Below are 18151 nucleotides of genomic sequence, written 5' to 3'. Positions count from 1 at the left end.
TCCTAGTTGAAAGTTATGATCTAGACAGCTGGACTTGAACTTCGAGAGCCAGATAAGGAGCTATGACTGTGCCTCTGAAGAATGATATTAGGCAATGGAAGCTCATGAACTTCTCCTTTTCGGTAAAGAGACCCTCCCATGGTGTAGGTTTTAGAAAAAGGGGAAATGATCTGCCCGTGGAGATGCGATGGACTCAGAATATTAATGAGATAAATAGATTTTTAATATAAAGCATATTAAACCTTTTTAGCTCTAACATTCTATGATTATTTAAAATATATGTCTTACATTTAGAATATAATATTAGAGCTCCAACTCTAACTTGCAGCATCTTCGTCTCTGGGGGAAGGCGAAGGGACCCAGGCAGTGAGGAAAGCAGAAAAATCAGGCAGACTCTGATGTGACTGGGAGGGTGGCCTCCTGGTACCACAGGTAAGCTGTGCTAGAGGTTTCATGGTGGCTCAGTAATATCAGATAATACAGTGATAAGAAGGGGTCTGCACTGAAACTTCAAATAATCCACATTACATTAATTATGTAGTTTTTAGTTTTTTGGGTAGAGATTGGGGTCTTGCTATGTTGCCCAGGCTGGTCTCAAACTCCTGGCCTCAAGTGATCCTCCTGCCTTGACCTCTCAAAATGCTAGGGTTATAGATGTGAGCTACTGTGCCTGGCTTTCAAATACCTTATATTAAATGGACAAAATAATTTGGTCTTTTGTAGGTAGAAGCAACCCAAGTGTCCACTGATGGCTAAATGGAGAAATATGCATGGTATATATACACAGTGGAATGTAACTCAGACTTAAAATGGAAGGAAATGCTGTCACCTGCTACAATGTGAGAAAACCTTGAGGACATAATGCTGAGTGAAATAAGCTAGTCACAAAAGGACAAATGCTGTATGATTCCAGCTAGATAAGGTACCTCATACAATTCATCAAGACAAAGTAGAATGGTGGATGCCAGGGCTGGGTGGAGAGGAGAATGGGGAGTCAGTGTTTAAGGGGGCGGAGTTTCAGTTCTGCAAGATGAAGAAGTTCTGGGTATGGCCGGTGGTGTCGGCTGCACAATAGGATGACTATACCTGATGTCACTGAAAAAATAGTTAGGGTGGCAAACATTGTTATGTGTATTTTAGCACAATTTAAAACTAATTTTTAAGAAAACAATTTACCCTTTTGTTTATGCAATCACAAAAGGAGGAAGACGAAAGCCAGTGCAGTTTCCCCAGAAAACAAGCCAGATGGTGTGAATCCAACAGACTCCACATCAAATCAGCCACACCAAAGGTCAGGAGATCTGTGTGGAGATAAACTTTCAGAGAAGGCAACCAGGGCATATCTCTGTTTTAAAACCATCTCCCGGGCTGGGCGCAGTGGCTCACGCCTGTAATCCCAGCACTTTGGGAGGCTGAGGTGGGCAGATCACTTGAGGCCAGGAGTTTGAGACCAGCCTGGCCAACAGGGTGAAACCCCATCTCTACTAAAAATACAAAAATTAGGCAGGCATGGTGCACATCTATAATTCCAACTACTCAGGAGGCTGAGGCACGGGAATCGCTTGAACCTGAGAGGCGGAGGTTATCATGAGCCGAGATCGCGCCACTGAACTCCAGCCTGTGCGACATAGCGAGACTCTGTCTCAAAAAACAAAAAACCCACAAAGATAAAACCATCTCACTACCATGAGCCCTCCACATTTGAAATTCATGAAAATGGACAGCTGTCATGTCCCCATATGAATTTTCAGGTCTCACTAGAAAGATAACCTCAGGACCGGCAAGATGGGATCCAACAACAGTTGCTGGTCTAATTTTTTAAAAAGGAGGAAAGGAGGCAGGCTGGCGTCATGCAACACTGCTTGCGTTAAAGTATATACATTTAAATGATGTACCTTGAACTTTTATTGGAAAAGCGAAGCCCAGTAGTAAAAATTTACATTAGGCCGGGCGTGGTGGCTCAAGCCATCCCAGCACTTTGGGAGGCCGAGACGGGCGGATCACAAGGTCAGGAGATCGAGACCAACCTGGCTAAACCCGGTGAAACCCCATCTCTACTAAAAAATACAAAAAACTAGCCGGGCGAGGTGGCAGGCGCCTGTAGTCCCAGCTACTCGGGAGGCTGAGGCAGGAGAATGGCGGGAACCCAGGAGGCGGAGCTTGCAGTGAGCTGAGATCCGGCCACTGCACTCCAGCCTGGGCGACAGAGCGAGACTCTGTCTCAAAAAAAAAAAAAAAAAAAAATTTACGTTAATCAAATTCATGGGGACAGAAAGTAGCATGGCAGTTGCCAAGGGCTGGGGAAAGGGATGCCCATTCCACCTTCAGCTCTGCGAATCTGGGGAGTCAGTGTTTAATGTGTACAGAATTTCAGTTTGGGAAGATGAAAAAGTTTTGGAAGTGGATGATGGTGATGGCTACACACTAGAGCACTTAAAACCACTGAACTGTACACCTAAAAGTGGTTAAAATGGTAAATCTTAGGTATATTTTATCACAATAAAATTATGTTAAAAGTTTTACATTAAAGAAAAGGGCCAGGTCAACCTGCTACTTTATAGCATCCTGTCCAGCTATAAAAATAGTGTTTATGACAAGTATGAAGTAGAATTGGAAATGCTTATGACAAAGTTCATGACAATTATGTCTCTGCAAAAATAAACAACACCAAAGGCCCTAAGGAAATACATCAAAATAGAGCCATGGGTGTTTTTATGTCACAAAGAAGATACAAATATTTTTTTCTTTACTTCTCTTTTCCAGTGTTTTTTTTTTTTTTTTCTTTTTTTCCATGAGCAGGTACTACTTTTAAAGGGGGAAAATAACAAAGTTCATTTTCTTCCATAACTTCATTTGAAAAGAAAGGGAGGAAGAACAGAAAGAAAACCCTTTATGTTTTGTGTTCCTAGAGGCTTTTAAGCCCAGCTCAGGAAAAGGGCAATTAATCAGGCTGGCAACTGCTTTCAGCTCTCTGTTTTTTTGTGTAGTGGATCCCCCGGGCAGGCTGGTGAAGCCTGTGGGGCATTCTTGGAATAACATTTTTAAATGCATGTAACAAAACATAGGGTTATGAAGGAAACTGATTATTCTGAAACACGTTGTCAAAAAATATTTTTAAATCCTGATACAGTATATCAATCAGAGCCAAGTCAGGAAAAAAGAAATGACAGCAGTGATTTCAATAGAAGCAGTACAGGGAGCCCCTAAACAGGTGTTGCATGGCTGAAAAAGCAAAGGAGGTCTCATGCCACAGAGGCCTCATCTCAGGAACAGCTAGGGCTGGAGACAAAGACCGGGGTGATGGTCTCAGAAGGCTTGGAGTGGGGACCCGGACCGCGGGGGCTCAGGCGGGACTGATGAGGGTGGTCTCTGGGCGTGTGAAAAACACTACAAACGGAACCAACAGCTGCTGCCAGGGTGAAGTCCCGTTGCTGGGGTGACGCTCAGAGAAACAGGAAGCAGGCAGGAAGCAGCGTGCTCCGGGCTCCCTCCTCCCACTGCCCAGGCTCTTTGGCCCTCCTGGGGGCAGGGCCCGATAGGGCACAGCTCTGGCCCTGTGGTAAGGAAGGGAGGGTTTGCAGTGGAGAGGCAACAGTTCAACAGCCAGCACATGCATGCACGTCCTTATTCTACCAAATACCGACGGTGATGCCTGCCAACCATTTCCCCAGCTCTCAGCAACAACCCTAAAGTGACAGAGAAATATCTGTGGTTTCTATTGGTGCTGAGGTCACACAGACTTCTAATGCTACTGAAGGTTTTTGCCGGCATTCATAATGGAAGGTAATGCTACCCTTTTATTCCTATTCAATTTCGGGGATCTCTGGAAATCTATCCAAAGGCCCTTGGGGGAATTCTTGGACCCAAGGTGAAGAATCCCTCTGGGCCTTTCAAGGTGTCAAGTACAGTTCTTTTGTCTTCCTTAATTTTTGCATTTGAAAGTTACAGAACTGACCATCGATACCAGGGTTTTAAAAAATGTTTTTAAAGCAAAAATAATAAGAGGGCAAACACATGCCATTCTGCACAGCTCTCATTTAACGGACACTGATGGCCACTCCGGCAGATAGCAAACAGTCACTTTTGCAGTGTATCACATTTTGCCTATTTCTGAATGTCACAGAAAAGAAGGAAAATGCACAACTGCCCTTGCGTCCTTGCCCCTGCGCATCTGCGGGCGCAGGCTAGGATTCCGGAGGGCTGCAGAGCTCTTTCCTGTAACACCCCACCACCCACTTTGACCATGACCTAGATGTTGATGGGCACCCTGTCCATATTTCCAATCCTGACTCCTCCAAGCCTCAGCCCCGGCCGTCTGGACACCTCTTCCTGGAAGCCCCTGAGGCACCTCAAATGTGACACATTCAAAGCAGAACTTCTGCCGCCTCCTGAGTCCTTCCTCTGCATTTCCTTCCTGGGGGGCTCCTGCCGCCTCCTGAGTCCTTCCTCTGCATTTCCTTCCTGTGGGGGCTCCTGCCGCCTCCTGAGTCCTTCCTCTGCATTTCCTTCCTGTGGGGGCACCACCAGTGCCTCCTGAGTCCTTCCTCTGCATTTCCTTCCTGTGGGGGCACCACCAGTGCCTCCTGAGTCCTTCCTCTGCATTTCCTTCCTGGGGGGCACCACCAGTGCCTCCTGAGTCCTTCCTCTGCATTTCCTTCCTGTGGGGCACCACCAGTGCCTCCTGAGTCCTTCCTCTGCATTTCCTTCCTGTGGGGCACCACCAGTGCCTCCTGAGTCCTTCCTCTGCATTTCCTTCCTGGGGGGCACCACCAGTGCCTCCTGAGTCCTTCCTCTGCATTTCCTTCTTGTGGGGGCACCACCAGTGCCTCCTGAGTCCTTCCTCTGCATTTCCTTCCTGTGGGGCACCACCAGTGCCTCCTGAGTCCTTCCTCTGCATTTCCTTCCTGTGGGGCACCACCAGTGCCTCCTGAGTCCTTCCTCTGCATTTCCTTCCTGGGGGGCACCACCAGTGCCTCCTAGCAGGCTTCACTTGAAGTCCCTGTGCCCAGACTCGTGTGTAAAGGAGAGACAATAATAGCGACAACTTTATAGGGGTGGTTTTTGTGAGGATGAAACGAGACAATAGACAGTGTTTGTAGACGACGCACTCTGCACAGAGCCTTAGTGTCAGGAAACGCCCACCACTCACTACCAGCTGCTGGCGCTCCCGAGACAGCCTCCGCCCACCTCTCCGCCCGTCTTCGAGTCAGCTTCCTCTCTCAATGCCACTCCGTGCCCTCCCACGGCTGCTGTCTTAGAGCAGGCCTCTGCATGTGTCCTCAGAATGATCTGAATTGTCCCCAAACAGTCCCCCCCCGGCCTCTGCCACCAATGTGACTTCCTTCATTCACACATTGATTCATTCCATCAACAAACACGGACCCAGGGCCTCCCCCGTGCCAGATACCACGCCAGCTACAGACAGAACGACCGACCAGGGGCAGCTGCACCTTCTGGGGAGGACTGATGTCAGATAACCACACACCCAGTGAGGATAACTGTGAGGAACCACCCCACACCGTGCCCGGCACTGGATGTGCAGACAGGAAATCCAGAGAGAAGTGCAGAGGCGCGGGGAGAAGGTGAATCTCACCCCTCAGGTCTCTTGGTGAGACCCTGGTGAGGCTTCACCTTGAGAATGGGGTAATGTCCAAACTCCTCCCGGACGCCTACTGAGGCTTCCTGGCGAGGCCCTGGCATCCTACTGCCCACGGGCCCTCCCAACACTGTCCCGTCTTTGTCCCGTCTCCTACAGACCAGGGACAGAGAGGTCTGTTATGCCGCCTGGTGGTGACTTAGAGCCTTGGAAAGGGAATTCCCATGTTTATTTTTTATTTTTTCAGTGAAACCACGTATAAAGATGCAGCAGATTTGTAATAAAAGAAGACCCAGCCCTCAGCTGAAGAAGTTAGGCTAATCCGTGTGGGGGTTTCATTTCACCTGAAGAGAAGGTCCCTCCTTCACTGTCTCACAAAGTGAAAGAAAGCACAATGTGTGGTAAGTCTGTTCTTCACCTAAAACGATGGTACACTGCCACCGTATTGTAAAAGAATTTCTCATGCTTTGTGAAGAATGAAACACTGCAACCATTTATATAAGACACCAAAATTCAGTATTTTGTGACTTATCTATAGCAATACCTGGAAACACAGATGACTCAAATTGAGAGGTTATGTTCAGAGCTTCAATATCAGGGACATAGTTACAAGGATATATCATCCACATTTAGATACTGTAAAGTCTTATTTCAAAATATGATAAAGTAGATATTCTCTTAGAACAATCAGAAGGAAACCAAATTTAGAACGTATCAACAGCAGGTGCCCGGGTGAAATCCTGGCAAGGACAAATATTGAAAAAATAGTTCAATATTTTTTCAAGAACAAGATAAACTTTGTGTTGAGGAGTACAGAAAATTCCCTGCTTTCTTTCCATTTTGACAGAACCATCTGATCATAATGGAAACCTACGTTTTAAGATCTTTTATTTTTTTATTTTTCAAATATTAAATTCTCCTTGAACACAAAACACTGATTCTCTTGCATAAGAACCACATTCCCCACCTTGATTTTAAGAGATTCATTCCTATTGCCAGTAGATAGCTATATACTGTCTACTATTTTTTAAAAAGCCACTAAGGAAACAAGAAGTTGGGGCACTGATCCTTACTCTCTAAAGTTATTGTAAAGCTGGCCGGCTGTGTGCGCTCAAGGAATTCCAGAAACCATGAGAAGGAACTGAAGGAAGGTGACCCAGCAAGGCAGGTTCTGCTGTGGTTCAAGCCAGCCATGAGGAGGGTCTGAGTTTGGGCAGAGCAGAAAGGAGTGGACTTCGAAAACCTTTTAAAGGCAGAGTTCATGAATGGGGCAGTGGACAGATTTGCAGGACCAAAGGTAGCCGGAGGTGGTCAGACTGGGCATTTGCAGAAAGCGGCTACAGTTAAGGGTAAGCTTGTGTAAAGGCTAGTTTTCAGGGCCAAAAGATAACTTCAGCTCATGAGTAGCTTATGCTTTAGTGAGAAATCACATAAAGTGAAAGTCAAGAGATCAACACATGTGGATGGGAAGAGAAGTAGAAATTGCTACGCTGTTTTTTGTTTTGTTTTGTTTTTTTGAGATGGAGTCTTGCTCTGTCACCCAGACAGAGTGGCGTGGAGTACAGTGGCGTGGTCTTGGCTCACTGTAACCTCCACCTCCCGGGGTTCAAGCAATTCTCCTGCCTCAGCCTCCCAAGTAGCTGGGATTATAGGTATGCACCACCATGCATGGCTAATTTTTGTATTTTTAGTAGAGATAGGGTTTCACCATGTTGGCCAGGCTGGTCTTGAACTCCTGACCTCAAGCGATCCACCTGCCTTGGCCTCCCAAAGTGCTGGGATTACAGGCTTGAGCCACCGCGCCCGGCCACTATGCCATATTTTTTATTTTTATTTTTTGAGGCGGAGTCTTGCTCTGTCACCCAGGCTGGAGTGCAGTGCCATGATCTTGGCTCACTACAACCTCCACCTCCCGGGTTCAAATGATTCTTCTGCCTCAGCCTCCCAAGTAGCTGGGATTACAGGTGCTGCCATCACCATGCCTGGCTAATTTTTGGATGTTTAGTAGAGATGAGGTTTCACTATGTTGGCCAGGCTGGCCTCCAACTCCTGAGCTCAAGTGTACTGGCCTCAACCTCCTAAAGTGTTGGGATAATAGGTGTGAGCCACCACGCCCAGTCAGAATTCATATTCGTAGACCAGAAAGTATCACTGAAATGTGGGCAATTCAAGCGTCACGCTATGGTGGAAATTTTAGAAGGAGAGGCTCATTTGATCAGCCTAATAACAAATGTGTGGCCACATGCCATCTATAATCACAGTACCGCCACATTTGGAGTCTACCATGTGTGCGAGAAGTTCCTTGGTAACATTTTGCTGAATCAATAGGAAGTTACCTTTTTTATTTTTCCGAATACAGGTGCTTGGTACAGGCCAATATTTTATATGATGCAATATTATATATTTTAAAGGATCTAGACAGAAAGGAAAAAAAAACAATTTTTTCAGAGATAAATGCCATGTTAAACTACTTCTACCTAAGTAATTGTCTGCTGAAAATAACTATTTACTGAAACACTGAATTTGAAAAGAATGATACTGTATTAAGTCATATCATTTCGTTAAAGATGCAAAAGCCAAAATAAGGAAAAGAAATTCTCAACCTGGTGAACGGTGAAAAAGCATTAAGAAAAGATGTTGCCAGATGGTTTAATTACAGCACTTAAATGTGATTTACTTAGAGAGGGCATCTAGTAAAGGAATACACAGACACACATGCATGCAGGCGCACACACACACACGTGTGCACACACACATGTAGGCACGCACACACCTGCACACACACACAGGCATGCACACGTGTGTGCAGACATAGGAGCTGTCTATGAGTGGCGGCCCAGTCCCTGGCCAGCTTCTCCTGAAGGGACACAGACATGGAGAGCAGGGGTGACGAGCTGCCCACTGCGGGGTGAGAGCTCCTGAGCCTCACCTGAGTCACTCCTTGCTGCCCCAGCTTCTGTCCCCTTACCTGTCTTCCTCATCCCTGTGCCCCAGCTCTTCCTACCACAGTTCCCTTTAGTTGCTAGAAAACAAAAGGCTCACATGACATGAAACGTATTGTTGCAATAGGTTCATCTCTGATTTAAACATCTCCAACTTAAAAGTACCCAACCTATAAGCCAGTAAGAGAGCATCTATTCTGTGCCTTCCTGGGTTTCTGATGTGACAAGCAAATTAGCATTCGTGGGATCACGGATGTGCCCCGATTTGCTTTCATAAGTCGAGGTGAAGCGTTTCAGAGCCTTAGCTGGTTTGAAAGGCCTCTGGCTCTCAGATCTGTATGGCTGTGGCAGCTTATAACCACCTACGGACACGTGTAGGATATGTGTGTAGTGCAGGTTATCACACGAGGGACACAAGTCCATGGGTCATCACTTGGAAAGGGAACTTCTGGGATCATCAACGGTAACGGCCATTCGAAGCTGAAGGGGTTCCCTCGTTCAAAATCTCCGGACTCTTCATACGCAACAGGCCAGTTCTCCCCAGGGAGAACATAGCACTCCTCAGATGAAATGAGAGGGATGGAATGGAACTTTCAAAGTGGGGCCTTGGGCCGCCCCACACAGCTGTTAGTGCCGGCAACCTCTGCCATCCTCACGACCTCTGTGGGACTCCCAGGGAAAATATTTCTAAGAGGAGGAGAGGGAGAAGGAGACCCTGCCACTGAGGATGTGCCAGACGTTGGGAAAATGCCTGGCACGCTTCCATGTGCTTGCTTCTCATAAGAGCCCCCTGGGGAGGAACAGTCACGCTTTCTAGCTTAGATGCGGAAACTGAGGCAGGCAGGAGACATAGCCTGCCGAGGTCCCACAGCCCTGAGCCGCGCAGCTGGAGCTGGACCCAGGCAGGCAGGACCTGCCATCTGGGAGCGCTGTGATAGACATTCCTTAGACTGACACCGAGTGCTGGCTCTGCAGGCGCTGTGTTGGGCACTTTTCTGTGTCTTAGCGCAGGTAAGCCTCAACAGCCTCGCAAAGTCCGTGTTATTATCTTCACAGCACCAGCGTGGAAATTGAGGCCCGGTGAGTCACCTACTGTAGTTGAGGCAGCTTCCGTTCAGCTCGGCGGGACCTCCAGCTCAGCGTGATGGGCTGTCCGTGTTGCTGGCTCTGTCCTCCCCGACGCCTGGCTTTCACAAGACAAATAAACATTTTCCCTTCTTCTTAAAATCACAGCCAGGAAGGGGCCTCCTAGTACATCTGGCCTAGGGCCATGCTTCCCAGCAGACCAGTGTCATTATCTCAAGCTTGACCAGTGACCTGCCCAAGGCCACACAGCCAAGGGACACACCGAGGTGTCGGGGCACTGACGTCCGCAGGACGACCTCCTGTTGACCGATACTGCTTTCCCCTCTGCCAGCTGTGTTCTCATGACAGCAGATAGCTTTATTTGGGACATTTCAGACGTTTTCCTCTCTGCGAAATATCCAATTGACAAATCATCATGAGAATATGCATTACGTTTTCCTTTCTAAAATTATAACTATCTCCCACCATTTGTCAAATGCCCAAGAACACAAGAAAACCGACTCCTCCCAGCTGGTTTTCATTAGATGATTTGGTGTCTAATATTCAAATTTGTCCAAAGACGGTCCCAATCTTCTGCCAGAAGCTGACTCAAGCTGATCCTCCCCAAAGTGATGTGCGAGGCTTTATGTCACGTGCACACATCCCACACATGGACGGAAATGGAGACCTGTCAGGCTTCTGCTACTCAGCCACTGTTTCCTAGGAATGAGCTCATGGAACAGCTGGTCCATGTTTAATGACACTGTCATTTTTACAGGGAGGAGTGTGGTTAAGCATTTACCCAGGGTGGAGGCATCACTGTGGTTCTACTGAACTCCAGCTTTTAGCACTCACTCCTCTGCTCAACAAACCATGACGGCCTCAATATCATATAAGAGAAAGCCCAGCAGAAATCTCCATTTTAGGGTTATCAAGCACCTGGGCAGGCATATTTCTTTAAAGACATGAGGGAGATATTCGGTTCCTAATCTAAACTGCCGAAAAAAATATTTGCAACAGCTATGAAAAAGGTTAATAAGCAATCCACAAATCAACAAGATTATAAATATCAGCACTCACTCTAAGACATGTTTTGACAATTTGAAAAAGAACTTCAGATGACTAAGAATTAGTTAGCTGCCAGTTTTTAGCTGTCAAATTTACAAAGCTGAGATAATCACAGTATTTAATCCTGTGATGAGGAAACACTCTCAGACAACACAAATGAAAGTGTAAACTGATACACCCTTTCAGGAAAGCGACTTGGAAACAAGCTCCTCATAAGGGTCCTTAACCGTGTTTATATGCTTTGTATTTAAATTGCACTTCTAATATTCGAATTTAAGGAAATAATTTAAAGTACAAAAACTTCACTCTAAAAGATGTTCACTGCAATGTTATTCACCATAGTAAACAAACACAAAAGCCTGAGTGTCCAGCAACACGGAAATGATGATGTGATGGTGTGTCCTCAAAGCTATATTGTGTGGCCACTAAAACATTTTTACAGAGCATTTGATGCAAGAGTTATGTTTATTTCTTTCCTTAAAAAAAGATTTAAAAATGCACTATTTAGAGACACACAATTGAGACTATGTTAAAAAAAAAAGTCACAGATAAAAGAATGGAGAAAAACAAAACCAAATGTTAACAGGTATTATGCTTGGTCAAGTATGAGGTATAATTTTTATTTTCTACTATTGCCTGAATTTTCCTTATTATTTTTCTATAATAAACATGTATTATGTTTAATATAATAAATTAAATATTTTGTTTCAACAACAATTACCCTTGTTGCTGATTTCTTCATTTATTCAACAGAAAAACCTCTTGTAAGCCAAACCTCAGGAAAAATGCTGTGAGGATAATAAGCAGCTAGTGCAAATGTTCCTACCCCAGCCGAGGAAGTCAGGGAGGGCTTCCTGGAGGAGGGGGAACTGAGGCTGGAAGGATGGAAAATGATGGGAAACACTGTTCAGGAGCTCAGTATGACTGGAGTGTAGGACCCCCATGGGAGAGAGGCAGGAAGGAGGAGGCTAAGAGGCCCCCGGTGCCATGATATGGGTTTAAAATGTATCCTGTAAGCTATGGGAGTCATTAAGGATGGTAAGGCAGGGAGCCATAGCGTGAGGGTTGTGTTTTCTTTCTCCTTTTGTGAAGATAGTAAGGCAAACTTTATTCCAGGGGGCCGCGAGGACAGGCACAGGGATGGCTGTGACGGGGCCTTGCCGCGGGGAGAGAGGCTGTTTTCAATCCCAAGGCTGGCGTGTCCTAGGATCACTAGGACACCAAGACGAAGATGCAGGTGTGGTGGGGCCAATCTTGGAAGCAGATGGACTAGGAGGCTGCCGAGGTCACCATGCGAGGGGAGGGGCCTCAGCCAGGTTCACGATTCCACTGAAGATGGGAGGGGAACATGCTGGAGGGAGCCCTGCATCAGGCAGCTCTGAGGTGGGGGGATGAGAAACGCAGGAGAAGCAGCTGCTGGCAGGGTGACGAAGAGTGTTGGGGGAAAGGGGGGTGTCAAGTTGTCAGATGGAGTTCAAAACAGGGGTCTGGGCAGGACATGGGGGCGTCCAGGGGTTGTAAAGTCATAATGTGGCTGCAACTGCAAACGAGTGTCCTGTAAATATGGCAAAGGAGAAGGATTAGGAGCAACACCATCACCCGAGGGTGCAAACTGCATGAAAGCAAGTGGAGAAGCCCAGGAACCCGGGGGAGGCTGACGGAGCCTGAGTGAATGGTGTTAGGGAAGCTATAGGGCTTGGGGGCTGGGCCAGTCCTGTGCCGGGAACACAACTGCCACTCCACCCCGGTTAGGCCATTTCATGTCAGGATCCCAAATTAATACTGTGAAAGTCACACACAGGGAACGATCAATGAATGAACGAAAGCATGCTCCACACTTTGACGCTGTTGGTGGGAGTGTAAATTAGTTCAACCATTGTGGAAGACAGTGTGGGGATTTCTCAAGGATCTAGAACTAGAAATACCATTTGACCCAGCAATCCCATTACTGGGTATACACCCAAAGGATTATAAATCATTCTACTGTAAAGACACATGCACACATATGTTTATTGCAGCACTATTCACAATAGCAAAGACTTGGAACCAACCCAAATGCCCATCAATGATAGACTGGATAAAGAAAATGTGGCACATATACACCATGGAATACTATGCAGCCATAAAAAAAAATGAGTTCATGTCCTTTGCAGGACATGAAGCTGGAAGCCATCATTCTCAGCAAACTAACACAGGAACAGAAAACCAAACACCACATGTTCTCACTCATAAGTGGGAGTTGAACCATGAAAACACATGGTCATAGGGAGAGGAACAACACACTCCAGGGTCTGTCGGGAGGTAGGGGGAAAGGGAAGGGAGAGCATTAGGACAAATACCTAATGTATGCGGGGCTTAAAATCTAGATGACGGGTTGATGGGTGCAGCACACCACCATGGCACGTATATACCTATATAACAAATCTGCACGTTCTTCACACCTATCCCAGAACTTACAGTGAAAAAAAAAAAAAACTAGAAACAAGTGATCTGTGAAAATGCTTTATGATGTGGATTTAAGTCATGAAAGAAAGAAAGAAAAAGAAAGAAAGAAAGAAAGGAAGAAAGGAAGGAAGGAAGGAAGGAAGGAAGGATGGGAGGGAAGGAAGGAGGAAAGCAGGAAGGCAGGGAGGGAAAGAAAGAAAGAGATGAAAGAAAAAGAAAGAAAGGAAGGAAGGAAAGAAGGAAGGAAGGAAGGAAGGAAGGGAGGGAGGGAGGGAGGGAAAGAAAGCGAGTGCACTCCAATCTATGATGTCAAGGACATGTCTCTTGGCTCCATGCGGCTTCTGCAGTACCAGCAGGGTTTGCTTCACTCCTCTCGTCTGCAAACCCTTCACCACCAAGACCTCTCAGGGCCTCCCTTTCTCTAGGAAGAGATAAAAATCCCCAGGCCCAAGAAGAGGGGCAGAAGAATAACATACCAAAGACATGTTGGCTTGTTGGTACCTCTGGGAACCAACTCATTCTTAGGTGAAGAGTGGATTCCAACTCTGACTCTAATTAAAACCTCTGAGAAAAATTGGGATCCCTGGGTTTCACAGGTATAGATTACTTCAATTATACATATTTTGTTCAAAATCACAGCACATACGTCATCAAGGACTGCTGATCATTTTAAAAGAAACCTAAAAAGAATTTAAAGGAAACCGAAAACCAAGAATATCTTGCATTACTGCACAGGACTGCCAATGCGCCCATTTACAGACAACTGAGGTGCTCGATTTGGGGGACGGAGCCCGATTCAAGAGCTTTCCATGTGCCAGGCACTGTGCTGAGTGCTGTGTGTCGATTCTCTTATTAATTCTTACAACACGCCCACGAATTAGACCCATTTTCCAAGGAAGGCATAGAAAGGCCAAATAACCTGCTTGAGGTCGTGTGGACAATCAGTGGTGCGGCCAGGGTGGGGCCGTCCATGCCAGAGCCCATGCTTGTGAACAGGACCCTGGGACACCCCTGGGGAAGTCCATGAGCACCTGGGTGCTTTGAATCAAAGGCACACAGGTTAAGGGATCACTGAAGCAGGACTGCAGTTGCCATGGAAACAGCATTTACTATTCAAAGACCTTCAGAGATGTTCTTGCAAATCAAGACAGCAAGAAAGAATCCTTCCACAAATGACCGCCGTGTTGACTGCAGCTTGAGGGTCTTCAGAACAGTACGGGACACCCATGTTTGCTGCAGGGAGGTGGCACTGTCTATCCAGACAGTAGAAGTTTCAAGTTCAAAAAGAGCCAACTCAACCATGCTGAAAAAATGTTAACACACCCTCCCTACATAAACACAATGTCACTTCCACACGGTGTCCAGTTTTCATATTAATAACATTTTACAAAGAATGTAAATTCGTTTCATTTTTGTAGTCGTTTTTGGAAGTTTCATAGCATGAAATGAATTACTCAGAATAAAACCCCAATTTTAAATGTTGTGCTGATAATAAACAAGGCATCAAAGTAAGATGTGTTGACTTGTTAGTATCTCTGGAAACCATCTCATTCTTAGGTGAAGAGTAGATTCCAACCCTGACTTTCTAATTAAAACCTTTGAGAAAAATGGAGATACCTTTTTCACAGATTATAGATTACTTCAATTATGCATGTTTTGTTCAAAATCACAGGCTCACAAATTAACATTATTTCAATATGTAATATAAAAACATCTTGAGAATTCACATCAGTAAATAAGAAAATCAGCATTTTTTCTTTTTTTAAACTAAATTACTATTGTATTTTACCTTAACTTTAGAATTTTTTCTTTAACCTTAGAATTTTAGTTTCATGGCCGGGCGCGGTGGCTCAAGCCTGTAATCCCAGCACTTTGGGAGGCCGAGACGGGCGGATCACGAGGTCAGGAGATCGAAACCATCCTGGCTAACACGGTGAAACCCCGTCTCTATTAAGAAATACAAAAAACTAGCCGGGCGAGGTGGCGGGCGCCTGTAGTCCCAGCTACTCGGGAGGCTGAGGCCGGAGAATGGCGTGAACCCGGGAGGCGGAGCTTGCAGTGAGCTGAGATCCGGCCACTGCACTCCAGCCTGGGCGACAGAGTGAGACTCCGTCTCAAAAAAAAAAAAAAGAATTTTAGTTTCATTAATTTTAAAAAGCATAAGTAAATGAAGTAAATGGTTTATTTCACAATAAGAAATTATTTAATAGTAAGAAGCTTATTTAAATGTTTTCATGAATAAGTAAAATTATAAGTATTCTTAAAGTGATGTGAAGAACTTACAAATTCTTCAGAATCAGCCCAGTGCAATGGTCTGATGACAAGCCTGAAGTCATCTGTTGGCTTCCAAAGAAAACCCTACATTCAGTTTTATGAATGGAAATTCTTGGCTGTCACTGAATTCTGCAGTGTAATGGAACACGAGATGAAGGAGGCATGGAAATCTGGATGCTCCAGGAGTCTTAACAAGTGGTCATCATCCTCTGAACCCAGCAATTTCCCTTCTAGCAACAATCAAAGATGAGTACGAAGATGATTGCCTGTGGATGTTCATCCCAACGTTCTTTATACCAGAGAAGGATGGGGCTTGGGTACATCAGCTGTGGGAAGCAGAACGCTACGCAGCCGTGGAAAAAGTACATATAGAATGATTATAAAAGGCGATTTGCTCCAAATTAAAAAACTCACAGAGAAGTTCAAAGGTGGCAGCAAAAACACCCTTGCAGAGGCCAGACCCTTCACTTCAAAAAAAAAGTCCATTCAGTCTTGGAGCAGCACTCCTTGCCGGGGAGTTCTCTTCACGCCTCCCTGGAGCTGTTACCCCTACACACAACAAGGTGGCTTTTCTGTTCCCGAGGCAGCATGCCAGCAGCTGAACACACTGCCAGACCGCCGAGGCCCCATCATTTGCTGATGGACCTCAGTCCGGTCAGAGGTACAATCCAGATCTGAATAACAGCAACCAGCACAGCTGCGGACAGGCCGGGCAGCAGGCGCACCTGCCGACGAAAAGGCAGTGGAGAACCGCCCGGCCTCTTTGCCGCGAACTCAATCTCCTTGGCTTGGGCCCCCTCCTCTCCACTGCCAGTCCCACTGCGGCCCCAGTCAGGACTCAGTCCTCTGTGGTCCTTCCTCCCCACGACTTCACTAAAATGGCTCTGGCTGAGGTCGCCAGGACCCTCCCTTTTGCAAGGTGCAAGTGACATTCTTCCCCGCGTCTCCCTTGGGTCTCTCTGCAGCACAGACACTGCTGTTTCCCCTCTGCCCCCACCCCTCACCCTGCTCCTCCCTCCCAGTGCCCTGAGGGCGGCCCTTCCTCTGCTCACCCCTTCCTTGTTTCTGAGGTTCCCAGGGCTCCACCCTGAGCACTCTGCTCCACTGACCTACTTAGGAGACCTCATGGAACTATGTGACTTTGACCACCCCGTCCACTGATGGCTCCCCTCTCCCATACGACCCAGGCGAACTCACGTGAACCTCTGTCAGACCTTTCCCTGTGGGTAGTGCTCAGCTGCCTCAAGGCAACATTTCCAGAACAGAACTGAACTCTTCCCTGGGTCCCCACTCCACCAACCCAGGCAGTTCCACAGTGTCTGAGTGATAATGCAACATCACACCATCCTCCCCGAAGCACCCGGCCAGAGGCCCGGAAGTCATGCCATGTGCCTCATCCATTCAGGCTGAGCCGTTCAGGCTGCTGTAACAAAAGGTCATAGACGAGGTGGCTTATAAACAACAGAAATTAACTTCCCCCAGTTCCAGAGGCTGTGAAGCCCAAGATCAAGGTGCTGGCAGATTCAGTGTCTGGGGAGGGCCCCCTTTCTGGTTCATAGAAGGGGTGAGGACCCCCTTCCCATTGTGTCCTCACTTGGCTGGAGGGGAGGAACGAACTTCCCGGGGTTTGTTTTATAAGGGTACTCATTTACCCTCATACCCTCATCATCTCCTAAAAGCCCCACCTCCTAATACTGTCAGCTCGGTGGTTAGGATTTCAGTACACAGACGTCGGACTGCAGCACCTTCTTTCACTCCGCGTCTCACAGAATGGTCACAATCCTACTCCTTCTTTAAACATTAAAAATTCTAATAGTTTAGTTAAACTGATGCAGGGCAGGTGAGCCCTAAAGTGGAGCTTAGCCCATCTGGGTTCTTGGCTTTGCTCAGGAAAGAATTCAAGGGCAAGTCGTAGGTAGAAGAAAACAGCTTTACTCAAGTGGCAGTGTTCCAGCTCCCTGTCGGCTCCTGCAGAGCAGGGCTACCCCGCAGGTGGAGAGCAGCACCTCAGGGCAGGTTTGCAGTCATGTTTATACCCACTTGTAATTGCATGCAGATTAAGGAGTGATTTATGCAAGGAAGAGGTAGTAATCACTGGGTCATGGCCATGGAAAGGGGCAGTAATGCCTGGGTGCTGCCATGGCAACGGTAAATTGACATACATTGGTGGGCGTGTCTGATTGAAGACTGCTTTCCCCAGCGGGCCTGTTTTACCTAGTCCTCAATCTAGCCTGGTGTCCAAGCCCCACCTCTGGGGTCAAGTCCCGCCTCCTATCTCAGAAGCAGTTCCAGTTTTTAATGTTAACCAACACAGAGAAAGTGAGGTTTCACTATAAATAGCCACATCGAGAATGGGAACATAAAACTGTCCCAGTTATAGGTATTATTAATGGATTTTGCTGCAGAACAAACAAGTATTTCAGGTCAGTTTATGACATATTGTTATATATCTTGGAATCCTAAGAGAAAGAAAAAAATATATATTCAGTCATTGGACCTGAAAAAAAATAAGTTTCCTTATCTTTTCTAAGGGGCTAAGAGCACATGGCACACACCACACCTTAGCACCCCGAAGAATAAAATCATATATGTGATGGTGAGAATGTAAGAACCCTGCGCTGGGTTCAGTAACATCCCCTAAAAGTTCACGTCCACCCAGAACCCGTGGATGGGGCCTTATTTGGACACAGGGTTTTTGCGGGTACAATCAAGTTAAGATGAGGTTGTACTGCATTAGCGTGGGCCCTCATTCAATGACTTT

At 46.4% G+C, this 18151-nt stretch overlaps 1 protein-coding gene and 1 long non-coding RNA gene across 29 annotated transcripts in view; one reads left to right on the top strand and one right to left on the bottom strand.

Moving 5' to 3' along the window:
• The window catches only part of LOC105473834 (LRR binding FLII interacting protein 1), a 170549-nt gene that overhangs the window by 112506 nt on the left and 39892 nt on the right, over positions 1-18151 (bottom strand). The window lies entirely within an intron of this gene.
• Positions 3588-9650, top strand: LOC139357264 (uncharacterized). The gene is made up of 3 exons (XR_011610181.1): positions 3588-3783; positions 5844-5997; positions 9595-9650. It is a non-coding gene; the product is annotated as an uncharacterized lncRNA (long non-coding RNA).

Source organism: Macaca nemestrina, chromosome 11, assembly GCF_043159975.1.
Source record: "Macaca nemestrina isolate mMacNem1 chromosome 11, mMacNem.hap1, whole genome shotgun sequence".
Lineage (NCBI taxonomy): Eukaryota > Metazoa > Chordata > Mammalia > Primates > Cercopithecidae > Macaca > Macaca nemestrina.
This window is presented reverse-complemented; position numbering and strand designations above follow the sequence as displayed.